Below are 18,857 nucleotides of genomic sequence, written 5' to 3'. Positions count from 1 at the left end.
ATAAACGCAGAACAACGGTTACACGTCACTAGATGACAAAAGGGAAAAGGAATAAAGGAAGCAAGGGGGAGACAAACTAGACTAACCTTACCAAAATACACCTTGAGCTTATCATTTACTAGGTCTCAGGACATCAATTGGCACCGTCTGTGGGAACCAAAGGAGATCTTTTTATCACTAGAGTTCTCATCCTCATTTCACCCACTGAGATCCACATGGCCAACCACAGTGAAAACCATACTAGAAACACCCCGAACGACATGAGTTCAACTCAGAAAGGACCACAGTTCTCATTCTCTAACTGCCCCACTAAACCAACCCTCTTTATTGTTTAGCCCTTCACCGAGTTCAGCCGAAATTGTGCCTCGAATTACCTTATCTGACCAAGAGCTGCAAAGTATGGCTCTCCAATTACAGAACACTGCCCAATGGCTAGGTTAGATGTTGCAACAGAGAGGGCTCAACACCCCATTGAGTGTACGACCTGCCGCTGCGGGGTTCAACATCAATGAGCTCCAACCCACATTAAACTATCAAGCCCTCAACAGAACAACAGGAGGAAAGATAACGGAGATGGAGAAGCTAGTCAGAGAAACGAGCCGATAGCCAGAGCAAGAAGTCGAGTAGTAAGGGAGCTCATTGAGAATGATGGGGCTAAGAGCTATTCCTTTGAGCTAGCGGAAAGGTTAGAGAGTGAAGAGCTAGAAAGAAACTACCACCTGGAGAAGAGACCCAGGAGGAAGGACATAGATGTAGATCAAAAGTTAGAAAGGCTGAAAGAATAACTACTAATGGAGTTGGGAGCACGAGATAACAACAATCCCTTGTTGCCAACCTCATCACCATTTATGAGACGGGTTAAGCAAGAAACCATTTAAAACATGCTTGTCCAAAAGATTATTATCCCCTCCCAGATATTAATAAAATGGTTGACTCTATGGATGACTTTGATTACTTATCGTCTTTAGATACTATGTCAAGGTATTACCAAATCCCTATGAATAGGTAGGATGAAGAGAAGACCACCTTCATAGCTTAAGACGGGACATATTGCTACAAGTCTATGCATTTTGGGTGGAAAAAAGTCGGGGCAACATATCAGTGGCTAATGAATAAAATCTTCAAAGATCATATAGGAAGAAATGTAGAGATGTATGTCGATGACATGGAAGTTAAAAGCCAGACTTTTCAACAATACCTAACTGACTTATAAGAGGTCTTCCGGGTACTGCAGCGATACATAATAAGGTTAAACCCAGTGAAATGTGTTTTCTTCATTATAGGAGGAAAATTTTTGGGCTACATGGTCAGTGGGAAAGGCATAACCCAGAAAAAGTAGAAGCCATCCTGAGTATGCTCCAACCGACTTGTGTAAGGGATATACAGAGACTCACGAGAAAAGTAGTAGCACTTAATAGATTCATGTCCAAGTCAGCATAGAGATATCTACCCTTCTTCAAGAAGCTACAGATTCCCATAGGCCTTCAAAAGCCTTAAGGAATATCTCAGCTCTTCACATGTGCTTAGTAGTCCCCTGGCAGGAGAAGAGCTGTTGATCTACTTGGTTGCATCCAAACAGGCAGTAAGCGCCATACTAGTAAGAGAAGAGGCAGGGATCCAGAAACCCGTCTTCTACGTCAATAAGGTATTTAAAGATGTCGAGGTCTGGTATATGAATATTGAGAAACTAACATTTGCTCTGTTATTAGCAGTGAGAAAATTCAGGATGTATGTAATACTCGGCTAGACTCCGGTATCGGAATTCCTACCGTCCGGTGGAATCTCGGATGTCGGAGACCTCTAGAAAGGTAAAACCATGTTTTCATGAAATGTTTTAATGTTTTTGATGATTTTAAGTAAAGAGGAAATGAGTTTTTGGAATAAAAATACCCTTGGAGGAAACTCAGGTTCGGCCGCCAAAACTCGAAGTTCGACCGCCGAACATACATGCTTTTCGGGTGAGCCTTAGGCCCCCGAAGGCATAAGTGAGGGAAGCCCAGGTTCAGCTGCCGAACCTCAAGTTCGGCTGCCGAACATGGCATGCATGCGGGGGCACGTTCGGCCGCCGAACATGGCATGCATGCGGGGGCACGTTCGGCTCCCGAATGTGGCCTGGCCAGCCACTATAAAAGAGCCCCTTAGCCGAAATGGGCGAGCTTTCTCCCCATTTTCGGCCAAGGTGAGCCCTTCCGCTGTTCCTCACCATCCTTGAGTTCTTTCCTTCAAATCTTTCACGATTTTCACAAGTTTTCATCTTGTTTTGAAGATTTTCAAGTTTTGAGCAAGTTTTGGAGCTTTGAGGTTCAAGAACTCAAATCTCTCCCACCTCCGAGTTTAGGACGTCTCTCTCTCGATCTTCAAGAGGTAAGAGCCGATCTTAAGCTCATTTCATGTTTAAAGTAAGTTTTATGCAAGATCTATGGGGTAGAATGCATGTTTAACTCATAGTTAAGTTTTTGAGTTAATGTTATGTTTTGAGCAATGTATGTTGGATTTGTGTTGTTGTTGTGTGTTGTAGTTGGGGTTTAAGTTAGTTTGAAGCCCCTAGGAGCCAATGTATGTATATTTGCATGTTTTGGTTGAACTAAATGTGTTGCATTACATGATGGCATGAGATTTTAAATGTTGTTTTCTATTATTCTGCTCACTGGGCTCTAGTAGCTCACCCCTTTTCCCTAATCCCCCAGGATTGCAGGTACGGGCTAGACAGAGAAGTCAAGAAGAGTAAAGTCTTGTAATTGTAATAGTTAGAAAGTGGACATGATAAATTGTAAGATAATGTAAATTTTGAATAGTCATGTTATGTATAATGATATTGAGGATTAGAAGTTGTGTTTGACCCTATGGATGTTGTTATCCTTTTAAATACATGATCTTAGATATTTTATGATATAGATGTTAGCCAACTCAACACATGTTATGCCACCCATAGGGGGCATTGATGAGATCCCACAGAGGGGTCAAGTTTATGATTATGATTATGTTTAGTGCATGCACAGGTTGAGTTTGGTGTATGAGGAGTGAATGAAAGAAAAGTTTTAATTTTTATGTATGATGGTTGATCATGTATGGGATTAAACAGGTTTACAGGTTTCATGTCAGGCTTGCTACGGGTCCCGGCGGCCTTAAGCCGATCTGGATCCTAGCGCCGGTAGCGGTCCGATTTTCGGGTCGTTACAGAATGGTATCAGAGCCCTAGGTTCATATGGTCGGACCTGGAGTGTCGGGCTCATAGAGGTTATAGAAGGTCAAGCACAATAGGAAGATCATGTCCACTAGGATAGGATGTGGAGTCCTGTCTTGCATGATGATATGAAATGCCATGATTATATGCATGAGCATTAATGATGTGTGATGTATATGATGAGGGTTCATGTGTGCCCACATGAACCATATGATGCTAATGTTTGCTTGTTATGTGCTGCCTTTCAGAAAACAGGATGAGAGGAACTCGTCGATCTGCACGATTGACTGGAGTGCCACCTGAGGATGAGGGCATGAGCGCCCGTTCTCCTACATTGCCTAGGGCAATGTCTAGTAGGTCTAATAGAGAAAGAGCAGTAAGAGACCCTAGAAGGTCTTTGGATCTGGGTAGAAGCAGATCAGTCAGAGGAACAGTTCAGGGAGGAATGTCAGAAGGCATGGGGGATGATATGGATGTAGAGCAGAGGAGGGATGGCAGTTTGGGAGTTAGTATGTCAGAAGAGGGAATGGGAGAGTCCCAAGGAGGCACTCAGGCCTCGGGATTTGTTCAGCCACCCCACTACCCACACTTCTCACAAAATCCCGGGTATTCAATGGGAGGTACATCAGATTACCCTAGCTTCACCCCTTATCCCACACAGATGCCATACCCACCCTACTACCCACCATATACACAGTACCCAATGTATCCACCCCCACCTTACTATCCAAACCCTACCTCAGAAAATATTGCACCACCTCCACCACCTATAGAACCAGCAGCCCTAGCTACCCAACCTTCTAGACCTAGCTCAGCCAGTGGGAGTAAGGTCAAGATGACCGACTACATGAAATTGGGTGCTCCTCAGTATGAGAAAGGGGATGACCCATTTGTATATCTTGAAAGGGTTAAGGTGATCACAGATGAGATTGGGGCTGACGACAGTAGAGCCATTCAGATGGCTGGGTTCACGCTTAAGTGCAAGAAGGCACGAGATTGGTTCAAGAATTATGTGAACCCGAGAGTAGACAACATGTCTTGGGAGGAGTTTGCAAAGGAGTTTGCAGGATGGGCTTTCCCAGATAGTTCAAGGGAGCTGAAGATGATAGAGTTTGAGCAGTTGAGGTAGACCGATGATATGAGTGTAGAGGAGTTCACCGACAGATTCTTGGAGCTGTTGCCATTTGCAGGGCAAAATCTTGACTCAGACCAGAAAAGGTCAAGGAGGTATATCATGAAACTCCACTCCAGATATTCCTCCTTGATCCAGTCAGTAGATAGGGAGAGCTTCCACGCCATAGTGGATATGGCCCGGAAAATGGAGGCCAGTGCCATCGTTCAGGGGACAGTTAAGCAGTCTGTGGCACAACCTTCTGGTTCCAAGACCCCAGGCTCTTCTTCTCTGAGTGCAGCAGCTTCAGGTAGCAAAAAGTGGAGTAACACCACTAGGAAGCCCAAGAAGAACAAGTTTTGGAACAAGGTCAAGTCTAGTCTGGGACTAGGGAGTGGCTCAAGCTCTGGCGTGGATAATGCAGTTTGTGCAAAGTGTGGTAGACTACACAGGGGAGTTTGTCGGGCTGGGACAGCAGCCTGCTTCAGATGCGGGCAAGAGGGACACATGGCTCGGGAGTGTCCTAGGGCAGCTTTTGGAGCACAGTCTCAGCAGACAGCTTCTGGTAGTGTGGCTCAGCCAGCAGCTCCAGCCGTGACTCAGGCCAGTGGCAGAGGTAGAGGGAGAGGGGTAGCCTCTTCTTCAGCGGGTTTCAGAGGTGAAGGTCCATCAGCTCCAGCACGGATCTTCACGATGACTCAACAGAAGGCAGATGCATCTAACACCGTGGTGGCAGGTAATTTAGTCATTGGTTGTTCAGATGTGTATGCCTTGATGGACCCTGGTGCATCTCATTCTTTTATTGCTCCGAGAGCCGTCCAGAGGTTAGGGTTGATGATCTCTGAGTTAGAGTGTCCTCTCTGGGTCAGTGGACCCAAGTATGATCCATCAGTGGCAGAGTCAGTCTGCCAGTGCAGTCCAGTCTTTGTTGAGGGGAGATGCCTTTCCGCCGACCTTGTGGTTCTAGATTTGACAGATTTTGACGTCATTCTAGGGATGGACTGGCTATCTACCCATGGTGCTACCTTGGACTGCAGGGACAAGGTAGTCAGGTTCAGAGGTCAGGATGGGTCAGAGGTTGTCTTCAGGGGAGACAGGAGGGGTACACCTAGAGGTCTGATATCAGCTCTTCAGGCTCGTAGGTTGCTTAGGAAGGGATGTCAGGGGTATTTGGCTCATGTGAGAGAGCTTAGCAGTCAGGTTAGAGAGCCCGCCTCGGTGCCAGTGGTTAGAGAGTTTCTAGACGTCTTCCCAGACGAGCTGCCAGGTTTACCACCTGCTAGGGAGATAGAGTTCGAGATAGAATTGATGCCTGGAACCCGACCGATCTCTATCCCTCCCTATAGGATGGCTCCAGCAGAGTTGAAGGAATTGAAAGAACAGTTGCAAGAGCTGGTAGAAAAGGGCTTCATCCGACCGAGCACCTCACCTTGGGGTGCACCAGTCTTGTTTGTCAGAAAAAAGGATGGATCCCTTAGGCTTTGTATCGACTACAGGCAGTTGAACAAAGTCACTACCAAGAATAAGTACCCGTTGCCTAGGATCGACGATCTATTCGACCAGCTAGCTGGAACAGGTTGTTTCTCCAAAATAGATCTGAGATCGGGGTACCATCAGTTGAGGATCAGAGAAGAAGATGTGCCGAAGACAGCCTTCAGGACCAGATATGGGCATTTTGAGTTCCTTGTAATGCCGTTCGGGTTAACCAACGCCCCTGCAGCATTCATGGATCTCATGAACAGAGTGTTTAGCCAGTACCTGGATCACTTCGTTATTGTCTTCATAGATGATATCTTGGTGTATTCCAGGAATGCAGAGGAGCATGCCCATCATCTGAGGTTGGTTCTGCAGACCTTGAGAGAACATGGCTTGTATGCCAAGTTCTCTAAGTGTGAGTTCTGGCTGAGGAGCATTTCGTTCTTGGGGCATGTAGTGTCAGAGAATGGGATAGAGGTGGACCCCAAGAAGGTAGAAGCTGTGGCTAACTGGCCTAGACCCACTTCAGTGATGGAGATCAGGAGTTTCTTGGGTTTGGCAGGTTACTACAGGAGGTTCGTCCAGGACTTCTCGAAAATAGCAGCTCCTCTGACCAGATTAACCAGGAAGAATCAGAAGTTTCTGTGGATCGACCAGTGCGAAGAGAGTTTTGAAGAGCTTAAGAAGAGGTTGACTTCAGCACCAGTGTTAGCTCTGCCATCTAGTGATGAGGACTTTATAGTCTTTTGTGATGCGTCCCGTGTGGGACTGGGTTGTGTACTGATGCAGAATGAGAGGGTGATTGCTTATGCTTCTAGGCAGCTAAAGAAGCATGAGTTGAATTACCCCACACACGACCTTGAGATGGCAGCAGTAATCTTTGCACTCAAGATGTGGAGGCACTACCTCTATGGGGTAAAATGCGAGATCTTTACAGATCATAAGAGCCTGCAGTACATCCTGAGTCAAAGAGATTTGAACTTGAGACAGAGGAGATGGGTAGAGCTGCTAAGTGACTATGATTGCAAGATTCAGTATCATCCGGGAAAGGCGAATGTCGTGGCAGACGCCCTAAGCCGGAAGTCACTAGGCAGTCTATCCCACATCACGGCAGAGAGGAGACCAGTGGTGAAGGAGTTTTACAAGCTCATTGATGAAGGTCTACAGTTGGAATTGTCTAGTACAGGTGCTTTAGTGGCCCTGATGAGAGTGGCACCCGTGTTTCTGGAGCAGGTGGCTCAGAAACAGCATGAGGACCCAGAGTTAGTGAAGATTGCCAGGACTGCTCGGTCAGGCAAAGATAGTGATTTCAAATTTGACAGTAAGGGGATCCTCCGTTATGGGAGTCGTTTGTGTGTACCAGATGACATAGGGCTAAAAGGAGACATTATGAGGGAGGCTCATAATGCAAGATACAGCGTTCACCCTGGAGCCACCAAGATGTATCAAGATCTGAAGAAGGTTTATTGGTAGCCAGCGATGAAGAAAGAAGTGGCACAGTTTGTGTCCGCCTGCGAAGTATGTCAGAGGGTGAAGCTGGAACATCAGAAGCCGGCTGGAATGCTTAACCCGCTACCTATTCCAGAATGGAAATGGGAGAATATAGCTATGGACTTCGTAGTGGGGTTACCGGCGACGTCCAACAGATTGGACTCCATATGGGTGATTGTGGACAGACTCACCAAATCTGCTCACTTCATCCCTGTCAGGAGTGGCTACTCTGTGGACAAGTTGGCGCAGGTATATGTGGATGAGATTGTCAGGCTGCATGGGGTTCCTGTTTCAATAGTGTCTGATAGAGGGCCCCAGTTCACCTCCAGGTTTTGGCGGAGTCTGCAGAATGCCATGGGTACCAGGTTGGATTTCAGTACTGCCTTCCACCCCCAGACGGACGGACAGTCCGAAAGGACCATCCAGACTATCGAGGATATGCTCAGAATGTGTGTACTGGACTTTGACGGTTCTTGGAGGCAGCATCTACCTTTGGTAGAGTTTGCCTACAATAACAGCCACCATGCTAGCATCGGGATGGCTCCATATGAAGCTTTGTACGGAAGGAAGTGCAGGTCACCTGTTTGCTGGGAGGAAGTTGGAGAGAAGGCCTTGGCAGGGCCCGAGCTAGTAGAGATCACCAGCAGGGTGGTACCCATAATCAGAGAGAGAATCAAGACTGCTGCAAGCAGACAGAAGAGTTATGCAGACATTCGCAGAAGACAAGTAGAGTTTCAGGAGGGAGATTTGGTATTGCTCAAGGTGTCTCCAATGAAAGGAGTGGTTCGTTTTGGGAAAAAAGGTAAACTAGCCCCACGATACATCGGACCCTTTGAAATCTTGCAAAAGGTTGGGAATGTGTCGTACAAGCTGGATTTAGCTGCTTCAATGGAAAGAATCCATCCGGTTTTCCATGTTTCAATGTTGAGGAAGTTTGTGTCAGATCCGGGCAAGGTTCTTAGTGAGCCTGATGTGGAGGTCCAAGAGGATCTCACCTATGTTGAACAGCCAGTACGGATCATAGACACCCAGATCAGAAAGCTAAGGAACAAGGAAATCCCGATGGTGAAAGTCCTGTGGAACCACCATAATATGGAAGAATGCACTTGGGAGACACGGGAGTCCATGCTCCAGCAATACCCTTATCTTTTCTAAGGTTAGTTCTTGTATGTTTCATGTGTGTTATGTGTATGTTGTGATGACTCTATGCATGTGCTAGTTGAGGAACATTCGGGGACGAATGTTCTTAAGGGGGGGAGAATGTAATACCCAGCTAGACTCCGGTATCGGAATTCCTACCGTCCGGTGGAATCTCGGATGTCGGAGACCTCTAGAAGGGTAAAACCATGTTTTCATGAAATGTTTTAATGTTTTTGATGATTTTAAGTAAAGAGGAAATGAGTTTTTGGAATAAAAACACCCTTGGAGGAAACTCAGGTTCGGCCACCGAAACTCGAAGTTCGGCCGCCGAACATGCATGCTTTTCGGGTGAGCCTTAGGCCCCCGAAGGCATAAGTGAGGGAAGCCCAGGTTCGGCCGCCGAACCTCAAGTTCGGCCGCCGAACATGGCATGCATGCGGGGGCACGTTCGGCTCCCGAATGTGGCCTGGCCAGCCACTATAAAAGAGCCCCTTAGCCGAAATGGGCGAGCTTTCTCCCCATTTTCGGCCAAGGTGAGCCCTTCCGCTGTTCCTCACCATCCTTGAGTTCTTTCCTTCAAATCTTTCACGATTTACACAAGTTTTCATCTTGTTTTGAAGATTTTCAAGTTTTGAGCAAGTTTTGGAGCTTTGAGGTTCAAGAACTCAAATCTCTCCCACCTCCGAGTTTAGGACGTCTCTCTCTCGATCTTCAAGAGGTAAGAGCCGATCTTAAGCTCATTTCATGTTTAAAGTAAGTTTTATGCAAGATCTATGGGGTAGAATGCATATTTAGCTCATAGTTAGGTTTTTGAGTTAATGTTATGTTTTGAGCAATGTATGTTGGATTTGTGTTGTTGTTGTGTGTTGTAGTTGGGGTTTAAGTTAGTTTGAAGCCCCTAGGAGCCAATGTATGTATATTTGCATGTTTTGGTTGAACTAAATGTGTTGCATTACATGATGGCATGAGATTTTAAATGTTGTTTTCTATTATTCTGCTCACTGGGCTCTAGTAGCTCACCCCTTTTCCCTAATCCCCCAGGATTGCAGGTACGGGCTAGACAGAGAAGTCAAGAAGAGTAAAGTCTTGTAATTGTAATAGTTAGAAAGTGGACATGATAAATTGTAAGATAATGTAAAGTTTGAATAGTCATGTTATGTATAATGATATTGAGGATTAGAAGTTGTGCTTGACCCTATGGATGTTGTTATCCTTTTAAATACATGATCTTAGATATTTTATGATATAGATGTTAGCCAACTCAACACATGTTATGCCACCCATAGGGGGCATTGATGAGATCCCACAGAGGGGTCAAGTTTATGATTATGATTATGTTTAGTGCATGCACAGGTTGAGTTTGGTGTATGAAGAGTGAATGAAAGAAAAGTTTTAATTTTTATGTATGATGGTTGATCATGTATGGGATTAAACAGGTTTACAGGTTTCATGTCAGGCTTGCTACGGGTCCCGGCGGCCTTAAGCCGATCTGGATCCTAGCGCCGGTAGCGGTCCGATTTTCGGGTCGTTACAATGTATCTGGAAGGCCACCACGGAGTAGTGATGACTGATTAGCTCTTGAAAAAGATCTTACACAAGCCTAAAACTTTAGGACGAATGCTAGCATGGTCAGTAGAAATCAACCCGTATTGCCTCATTTATCGACCTCGGATAGCAATCAAAGCCCAAGCCTTAGCTAACTTTATAGCTGAGTGTTCCTTCGGCCTAGATAAGGAAAAGCATAATAATGAGTTGCCGAGTTCAGTGGAAGAAGGGGAGGGAATAAACACTAGCATAAATTCATGTGAAATCTGTTTGTAGATGGGGCATCAAGCTCCACAGGTAGTGGGATAGGAATTCTTCTGAAAGGGCCTGATGAGTTCAAAGTATGCTATGCCCTGCACTTTGGGTTCCTGATGTTTAATAACATGGCAGAATATGAAGCTCCTCTGAATGGAATGCAGATAGCATCAGAAGTGGGGGCAACTGACTGCAGAATAAACAATAATTCTCAACTAGTAATGAATCAAGTAACAAGAGTGTACCAGGCAAAGGATCCCATCATGCAGAGATACTTGGCCAAAGTACAAGCTCTGGAAGCCGAGCTTAATGAGTAAGGAGTCATTGTCAAATACCAGAGAATACCTCAAGAAGAGAATGAAGAGGCAGACTTACTCAGTAAATTGTTTGTGAAAGAGTTAGAACAGCTCCTGGATGAAGTGTATGTGCATCAAATCGACATCCCCACCATCAAAAAGTCAGCCTCCATCATGCAAATTGATGAAGAACAAAGCTGGATGACCCCATACCTAGAGTATCTCAAAATTGAAAAATTGCCTGAAGATAAAGCAGAAGCTTGGAAAATTGCAGCTAAGGCTGCTAATTATCAAGCAGTAAGAGGAACCCTATATTAGAGGGGGAAGTTCAGCCCGTGGTTGATATGTGTAGGCCTGGAAGAGGCATTTAGGATAATTCAGGAGATACACCAAGGGGTTTATGGAGTTCATGAGGGAGCAAGCACATTGGCAAACAAGATTTTTCGCCAGGGATACTACTAGCCTATAACAAAGAAAGAAGCCGAAGAATTTGTAAAGAGATATGATATTTTCCAAAGGTTCACCAATGCTATCAACAGCCCAGTTATGCCACAATCAAGTATATCAAGCTCGTGGCCATTCTTGCAGTGGGGGATAGATATTCTGGGGCCATTCCCTAAGACTGTGGAGTAAAAGAGGTTTATAATTGTGGTTGTAGAGTACTTCTCTAAGTGGCCCAAGACAGAAGTTGTACCCACCATCACAGCTCGAAAAGTGATAGATTTTGTGTGGGGTAATATCATACACTGGTTTGGAATACCCAGGACGCTCATATCAGACAATGGAAATCAGTTCAACTGCAACTCTTTTTGAAATTACACAAGAAATATAGGCATATGGCACAAGTTTTCCTTAGTAGCTCATCCACAGACGAACAACTAAATCGAGGTGACAAACCGAGCTATCCTCCAAGGGCTGAAGAAATGGTTAGATGGTGCTAAAAAGAACTAGGCAGCCAAACTGCATAGTATCTTGTGGGCATTTCGGACTGCACATCGGACACCAACAGGAGAGACACTGTTTGTGCTAGCATTTGGAATAGAAGCCATAGTCCCCATAGAGCTACAGATCCCTACCCACCAGGTCTAATTCAATAACAAAAGCACCAACAGCAAAACCTAGGTGACAAAATCGAGTTATCCTCCAAGGGCTGAAGAAATAGTTAGATAGTGCTAAAAAGAACTAGGCAACCAAACTGCATAGTATCTTGTGGGCATTCCAAACTACACCTCGAACAACAATAGGAGAGACACTGTTTGTGCTAGCATTTAGAACAGAAGCCATAGTCCCCATAGAGATAGAGATCCCTACTCACCGGGTCCAATTCAACGACAAAAGCACCAACGATGAAAAGTTGAGAAGCAACCTGGATGACTTAGAAGAGATCAAAGATGAGGCATAATTACAAACAACCGCTTATCAACATAAGGTAGTTCGATATTACAACCGGAAAGTTCGTGAGAGAAACTGAAAGGTCGGGGATCCAGTCTTCAGAAGACTAGAAGCCACGGGGAAGAGAAATACTGTTGGAAAATTAGCGCCAACCTAGAAAGGACCATTCAAAATCGCCAAAGTCATCAGACTTGGAGTATACAGAATTGAAGATCTGCAGAAAAGTCCAGAACCTTATACTTGGAACATTCAACACTTAAAGAGGTATTTTCCATAAAGATGTATAATGTAACAGTTATGTCTAAGATATAAATAAAATTGCATTTTCTACTCCCAAAGCACTTTTGAACAGATGATGAAGACCTCAATGAGGTGGGTGACTGGTCTAAAAAATGGACCACCGATACTACAAAACTGGTTGGAAAGGTGAAACCCTAAACAAGTTGTAATACCCAGCTAGACTCCGGTATCAGAATTCCTACCATCCGATGGAATCTCGGATGTCGGAGACCTCTAGAAGGGTAAAAACCATGTTTTCATGAAATGTTTTAATGTATTTTATGGTTTTAAGCAAGAAAAGAATTGAGTTTTTGAATGAAAAAAAGACCAAGGAGGCATTTCTAGGTTCGGCCGCCGAACATTAGATAGTTTAGGGGGAGCAAGTTAGGCTTCCGAAAGTTTCAAAGGTTCGGCCGCCGAACCTCATGTTCGGCTGCCGAACTTGCATGAGTTTTGGAGGCACTTTAGGCTGCCGAAAGGTGGTCTGGCAGTCCCTATATAAGAGCTCCATGGCGGAAACGGGCGAGTTTTCTCCCCATTTTCGGCCACGGTGAGTTCTTGCTCTCCCATAGTTCGTTTTTGATGTTTTTCCTCCAATCTTTCAAGTTTTAACACGTTTTCACTTGGTTTGAAGATATTTGAACAAAAAGAGCAAGTTTTGAAGCTTGGAGGCCAAAGAGTTGATTTCTCCCTATCTCCGAGCTAGGATCGTCTTTCCTCTCGATCTTCAAGAGGTAAGCTTAGATCCAACCTTCCTTGTATGTTTTAAATAAGTTTTATGAAGATCTTTGGGGTAGAAATGCATGTTTAGGTTATTTTAAGTTTATGGGTTTTTATGTTGAGTTTTGAGCAATGTATATTGGATATGCATGTTTGATGTGTTGTAGTTGGGGTTTAAGATAGTTTGAAACCCCTAGAAGCTTATATGCTTGAGTATGCATGTTGTAGAATAGGAAAATGCATGATTGAATGAGTTGGGAGGCGTTTATGCATGTGAAAGGCTGGGTTCTACCACTTTGGGAGGACCCAGGTTCGGCAGCCGAAGGCCCTTTCGGCCGCCGAACCTGCCTGTGGAGGCCAACTTTTGACTGCCGAAACCTGCCCCCGAAAGTGGACTTTCGGCTCTGGAAGGGACTTTCGGCCGCCGAAGGTGCCGCCGAACATGCATGAGTTTCGTCTCTGAAGGGAACCTTCGGCCGCCGAAAGTGCCGCCGAAGGTGCATGACTTTCTGCTCTGAAGGGACTTTTGGCCGCCGAACCTGCCGCCAAAAGTGCCCTGTTCAGCCCTCCTTTGCATGATTTCTATGATTGTTTTAAGGTGTTTTAGGGGGTTTTTGGGGAGTATCTTAGAATCATGTTCATGGATGTTTGGTCCCTCATTTGAGTCCACCTGTGTAGGTTCGGACCCGAGGAACCGCGGACCTCAGCAGTGAGATAGCTGCTCCAGAGTTATTTGAGCTAGCCTAAGGTGAGTGGAATAACTCTTTATGCTTTAAAGTAAATAAATCAGTTCTTAGCATGATTCACGCATCATGAATGCCATGAGATATACTAGGGTGCTTGCATTAGAATTCACGAATATGTTGCATTGCATAATATGATGATGATGTGGATGGGTGTTGGTAATCCTTTAGTCCTCGTATGATATGATGTGATATGATATGGTATGGTATGGAAGTCCAGGTCGAGGCCCATTCTACGCTCCTGGCACTATGTTAAGAGAAAGACCAGGTCGAGGTCCATTCTACGCCCCTGGCATTATAGGAATGTTATGTCATGTATGTTATGCTAAGAGAAAGACCAGGTTGAGGCCCATTCTACGCCCCTGGCACTATTGGGTATGTTGAGGACTATTGGTGACAAAACCATCCTTGATGTGATTTGCCTGTGATGTGATGCATTCCATTGTAGCATATGATTTAAATGTTTTATTATTCTGCTCACTGGGCTCTAGTAGCTCACCCCACTCCCTTAACCCCAGGTTTGCAGGTACGGGATAGACAAAGAGGTCAAGAAGAGTAAAGTCATGGTCATGTAATAACTAGTGGTGGACATGATAAATATTGAAATGTAATGAATAGTATTAGTTAGTTATGAAGTGTAATGTAATGATGTTATTGAGGATTATAGTTGTGCTTGACCTTAGATTGTATGTTAATCCCTTTGTTTACATGATCTTTCAAATGTAATGGTTTAATGATGTTTTAAGTAAGCCAAACTCACTATATGTTATGTTACCCCATTGGAGTATTTGATGAGGACTCCAGTGTGGGGTTGATGATTATGTTTATGATTTGTGCGTGCACAGGTTGAGTTTGGTGATTGGATGAAAAGAAAAGTTTTAAATTTTTATGTAATTGTTGATCATGTATGGGATTAAACAGGTATACAGAATGAATGTTTGGCTTGCTACGGGTCCTGGCGGCCTTAAGCCGATCTGGATCCTAGCGCCGGTAGCGGTCCGGTTTCCGGGTCGTTACAGCTTGGTATCAGAGCCCTAGGTTCATATGGTCAGACCTAGAGTGTCGGGCTCATAGATGTTCTAAAAGGTCAAGCACAATAGGAAAATCATGTCCACTAGGATAGGATGTAGAGTTCTATCTTGAATGATGATGTGAAATGCCATGATTATGCATGTGCATTAATGATATGCTATGTATGTGATGTATGCGATGCGGGTTCATGTGTTTGCACATGAACCATTTGATGCTAATGTTTATGTGATGTGTGCTGTTTTTCAGTAAACAGGATGAGAGGAACTCGTCGATCTGCACGATTAACTGGAGTACCACCGGAGGATGAGGGCATGAGTGCCCATCCCCCTGCATTGCCAAGGGCAATGTCTAGCAGGTCTAGCAGGGAAAGAGCAGTGAGAAACCCTAGAAGGTCTTTGGATATGAACAGAAGCAGATCAATAAGGGGAACAGTTCAGGGAGGAATGTCAGAGGATGTGGGGGATGATATGGATGTAGATCAGATGAGGGATGGCAGTCTTGGAGTGAGTATGTCGGAAGAGGGTATGGGAGAGTCCCAAGGAGGCACTCAGGCCTCGGGATTTGTTCAGCCACCCCAGTACCCACCCTTTTCTCAGAATCCCGGGTATTCGATGGGAGGTACATCGGATTACCCCAGCTTTAACCCTTACCACTCCCACATGCCATACCCGCAGTACCCTATGTACCCAGCCCCGTCCTTCTACCCAGGTACAGCAAACCCTACCCCAGGGGATGTTGCACCTCCTCCACCACCAGCAGCACCTACTGTCCCAGAAACCCAAATACCTAAACCTAGCTCATCTGGAGGGAGCAAGGTCAAGATGACTGACTACATGAAGTTGGGTGCTCCCCAGTATGAAATCGGTGATGACCCGTTTGTGTATCTTGAGAGGGTTAGAACAATTACAGATGAGATAGGAGCTAATGACAGTAGAGCCATTCAGATGGCCGGGTTCACACTAAAATGCAAAAAGGCCCGTGAGTGGTTTAAGAACTATGTGAACCCGAGATTGGACAGCCTATCATGGGAGGAGTTTGCAAATGAGTTTGCAGGATGGGCCTTCCCTGATAGTTCGAGGGAGTTGAAGATGATTGAATTTGAGCAGTTAAGGCAGTAAGATGAGATGAGTGTGGACGAGTATACAGACAGATTCTTGGAGCTGTTGCCGTTTGCTGGGCAGAATCTGGATACAGATCAGAAGAAGTCAAGGAGGTATATCATGAGGCTCCATTCCTGGTATTCCTCCTTGATTTAGTCAGCAGAGAGGGAGAGTTTCCATGCCATTATGGATATGGCTCGGAGGATGGAGGCTAGTGCAATCATCGAAGGGAAATTTAAGCAGTCAGTGGCACAGCCTTCTGGTTCCAAGACCCCAAGTGGGGGAAGGTTAGACCCTTCTTCTCTGAGTGCAGCAGCTTCAGGCAGTAAAAAGTGGGGTAAGGCCAAGTCTAAGAAGAACAAGTTCTGGAGTAAGATCAAGTCAGTTCTGGAGTAAGATCAAGTCAGGTCTGGGATTGGGAAGTGGCTCGAGCTCAGGTGCAGATAATGCAGTATGTAGGAAGTGTGGGAAGCCGCACAAGGGTGTATGTCTGGTTGGGACGACAGCCTGCTTCAGATGTGGGCAGAAGGGACACATGGCTCGGGAGTGTCCTAGAGTAGCTTTTATGGCACAGTCTCAGCAGACAGCTTCTGGTAGTGTGGCTCAGCCAGCAGCTCCAGCCGCGACTCAGGCTAGTGGCAGAGGCAGAGGGAGAGGGGCAGCCTCTTCTTCAGCGGGTTTCAGAGGTGAAGGTCCATCAGCCCCAGCACGGATCTTCACAATAACACAGCAGGAGGCAAATGCATCGAACACCGTGGTGGCAGGTAATCTCATTATTGGTTGCTCAGATGTTTATGCCTTAATGGACCCTGGTGCATCTCATTCTTTCATTGCTCCGAGGGCCGTCGAGAGGTTGGGATTGATGGTCTCTGGGTTAGAGTGTCCCCTATGGGTCAGTGGACCCAAGTGTGACCCATCAGTGGCAGAGTCAGTCTGCCAGTATAGTCCAGTCTTTATGGAGGGAAGATGCCTTTCTACTGACCTTGTGGTTCTAGATTTGATAGATTTTGACATCATTCTAAGGATGGATTGGCTATCTACCCATGGTGCTACCTTGGACTGCAGAGACAAGGTAGTCAAGTTCAGATGTCAGGATGGGTCAGAGGTTGTCTTCAGAGGAGACAGGGGGAGTACACCTAGAGGTTTGATATCAGCCCTTCAGGCTCGTAGGCTACTCAGGAGGGGTTGTCAGGGTTTTCTAGCTCATGTGAGAGAGCTGGATAGTCATGTTAGAGAGCCCGCCTCAGTGCCCGTGGTCAGTGAGTTCTTAGACGTTTTCCCAGATGAACTGCCAGGTTTACCACCTGCTAGGGAGATAGAGTTCGAAATTGAGTTGATGCCTGGAACTAGACCGATCTCTATCCCTCCCTACAGGATGGCACCAGCAGAATTGAAAGAGCTTAAGGAGCAGTTACAAGAGTTGGTAGATAGAGGCTTCATCCGACCGAGTACCTCACCTTGGGGTGCTCCAGTGCTATTTGTGAAAAAGAAGGATGGATCTCTCAGACTTTGTATCGACTACAGGCAGTTGAACAAGGTCACTACCAAGAATAAGTACCCGTTGCCAAGGATCGACTATCTATTCGACCAGCTAGCAGGAGCAGGTTGTTTCTCCAAAATAGATTTGAGATCGGGGTATCATCAGCTGAGGATAAGAGAAGAGGATGTACCGAAGACAACATTCAGGACCATATATGGGCACTATGAGTTCCTTGTGATGCCGTTCGGGTTAACCAATGCCCCTGCAGCATTCATGGATCTCATGAACATAGTATTTAGCCAATACCTGGATCACTTTGTTATTGTCTTCATAGATGATATCTTAGTGTATTTCAGGAATGCAGAGGAGCATGCCCATCATCTGAGGTTAGTTCTGCAGACCTTGAGGGAACATGGCTTGTATGCCAAGTTCTCCAAGTGTGAGTTCTGGCTGAGGAGCATTTCATTCTTGGGGCACGTTGTGTCAGAAAATGGAATCGAGGTAGACCCCAAGAAAGTGGAAGCTGTAGCTAACTGGCCTAGACCCACTACAGTGACGGAGATCAAGAGCTTCTTGGGTTTGGCAGGTTACTACAGAAGGTTCGTCCAGGACTTCTCTAAGATTGCAGCTCCCATGACCAGATTGACTAAGAAGAACCATAGGTTTGTGTGGACTGACCAGTGTGAAGAGAGCTTTGAGGAGCTCAAGAAGAGGTTGACTTCAACACCAGTGTTAGCTCTGCCAACTAGTAATGAAGACTTCACGGTTTTCTGTGATGCGTCCCGTGTGGGACTAGGTTGTGGGCTAATGCAGAATGAAAGGGTGATTGCTTATGCTTCTAGACAGCTGAAGAAGCACGAGTTGAATTACCCTACACATGACCTAGAAATGGCAGCGGTGATCTTTGCGCTCAAGATATGGAGGCACTACCTTTATGGGGTAAAATGTGAGATCTTCACGGATCATAAAAGCCTGCAGTACATCCTGAGTCAGAGAGAGCTGAATTTGAGGCAGAGAAGATGGGTAGAACTGCTCAGTGACTATGATTGCAAGATTCAGTACTATCCGGGTAAGGCAAATGTTGTGGCAGACGCCTTAAGCCGGAAATCACTTGGCAGTTTGTCCCATATTTCAGCAGAGAGGAGGCCAGTAGTGAGGGAGTTCTTTGAGCTCATCAATGAAGGTCTACAGTTGGAGTTGTCTGGTACAGGTGCTTTGATAGCCCAGATGAGAGTGGCACCCATGTTTCTGGAGCAGGTGGCTCAGAAACAGCACGAGGACTCAGAGTTAGTGAAGATTGCCAGGACTGTTCAGTCAGGCAAGAATGAAGAGTTCAGATTTGACAGTAAGGGGATCCTCCGCTATGGAAATAGATTGTGTGTACCAGATGATGTGGGACTGAAGGGAGACATTATGAGGGAAGCTCATAATGCCAGATACAGTGTTCACCCTGGAGCCACCAAAATGTATCAAAATTTGAAGAGAGTGTATTGGTGGCCAGCTATGAAGAGAGAAGTGGCACAGTTTGTGTCAGCCTGCGAAATATGTCAGAGGGTGAAACTGGAACATTAGAAGCCGGCTGGAATGCTTAACCCACTACCTATTCCAGAGTG

General features: G+C 45.6%; 1 pseudogene; it reads right to left on the bottom strand.

Moving 5' to 3' along the window:
* The window catches only part of LOC110604379, a 29,162-nt pseudogene that overhangs the window by 629 nt on the left and 9,676 nt on the right, over window positions 1-18,857 (bottom strand).

Source organism: Manihot esculenta, chromosome 17, assembly GCF_001659605.2.
Source record: "Manihot esculenta cultivar AM560-2 chromosome 17, M.esculenta_v8, whole genome shotgun sequence".
Lineage (NCBI taxonomy): Eukaryota > Viridiplantae > Streptophyta > Magnoliopsida > Malpighiales > Euphorbiaceae > Manihot > Manihot esculenta.
This window is presented reverse-complemented; position numbering and strand designations above follow the sequence as displayed.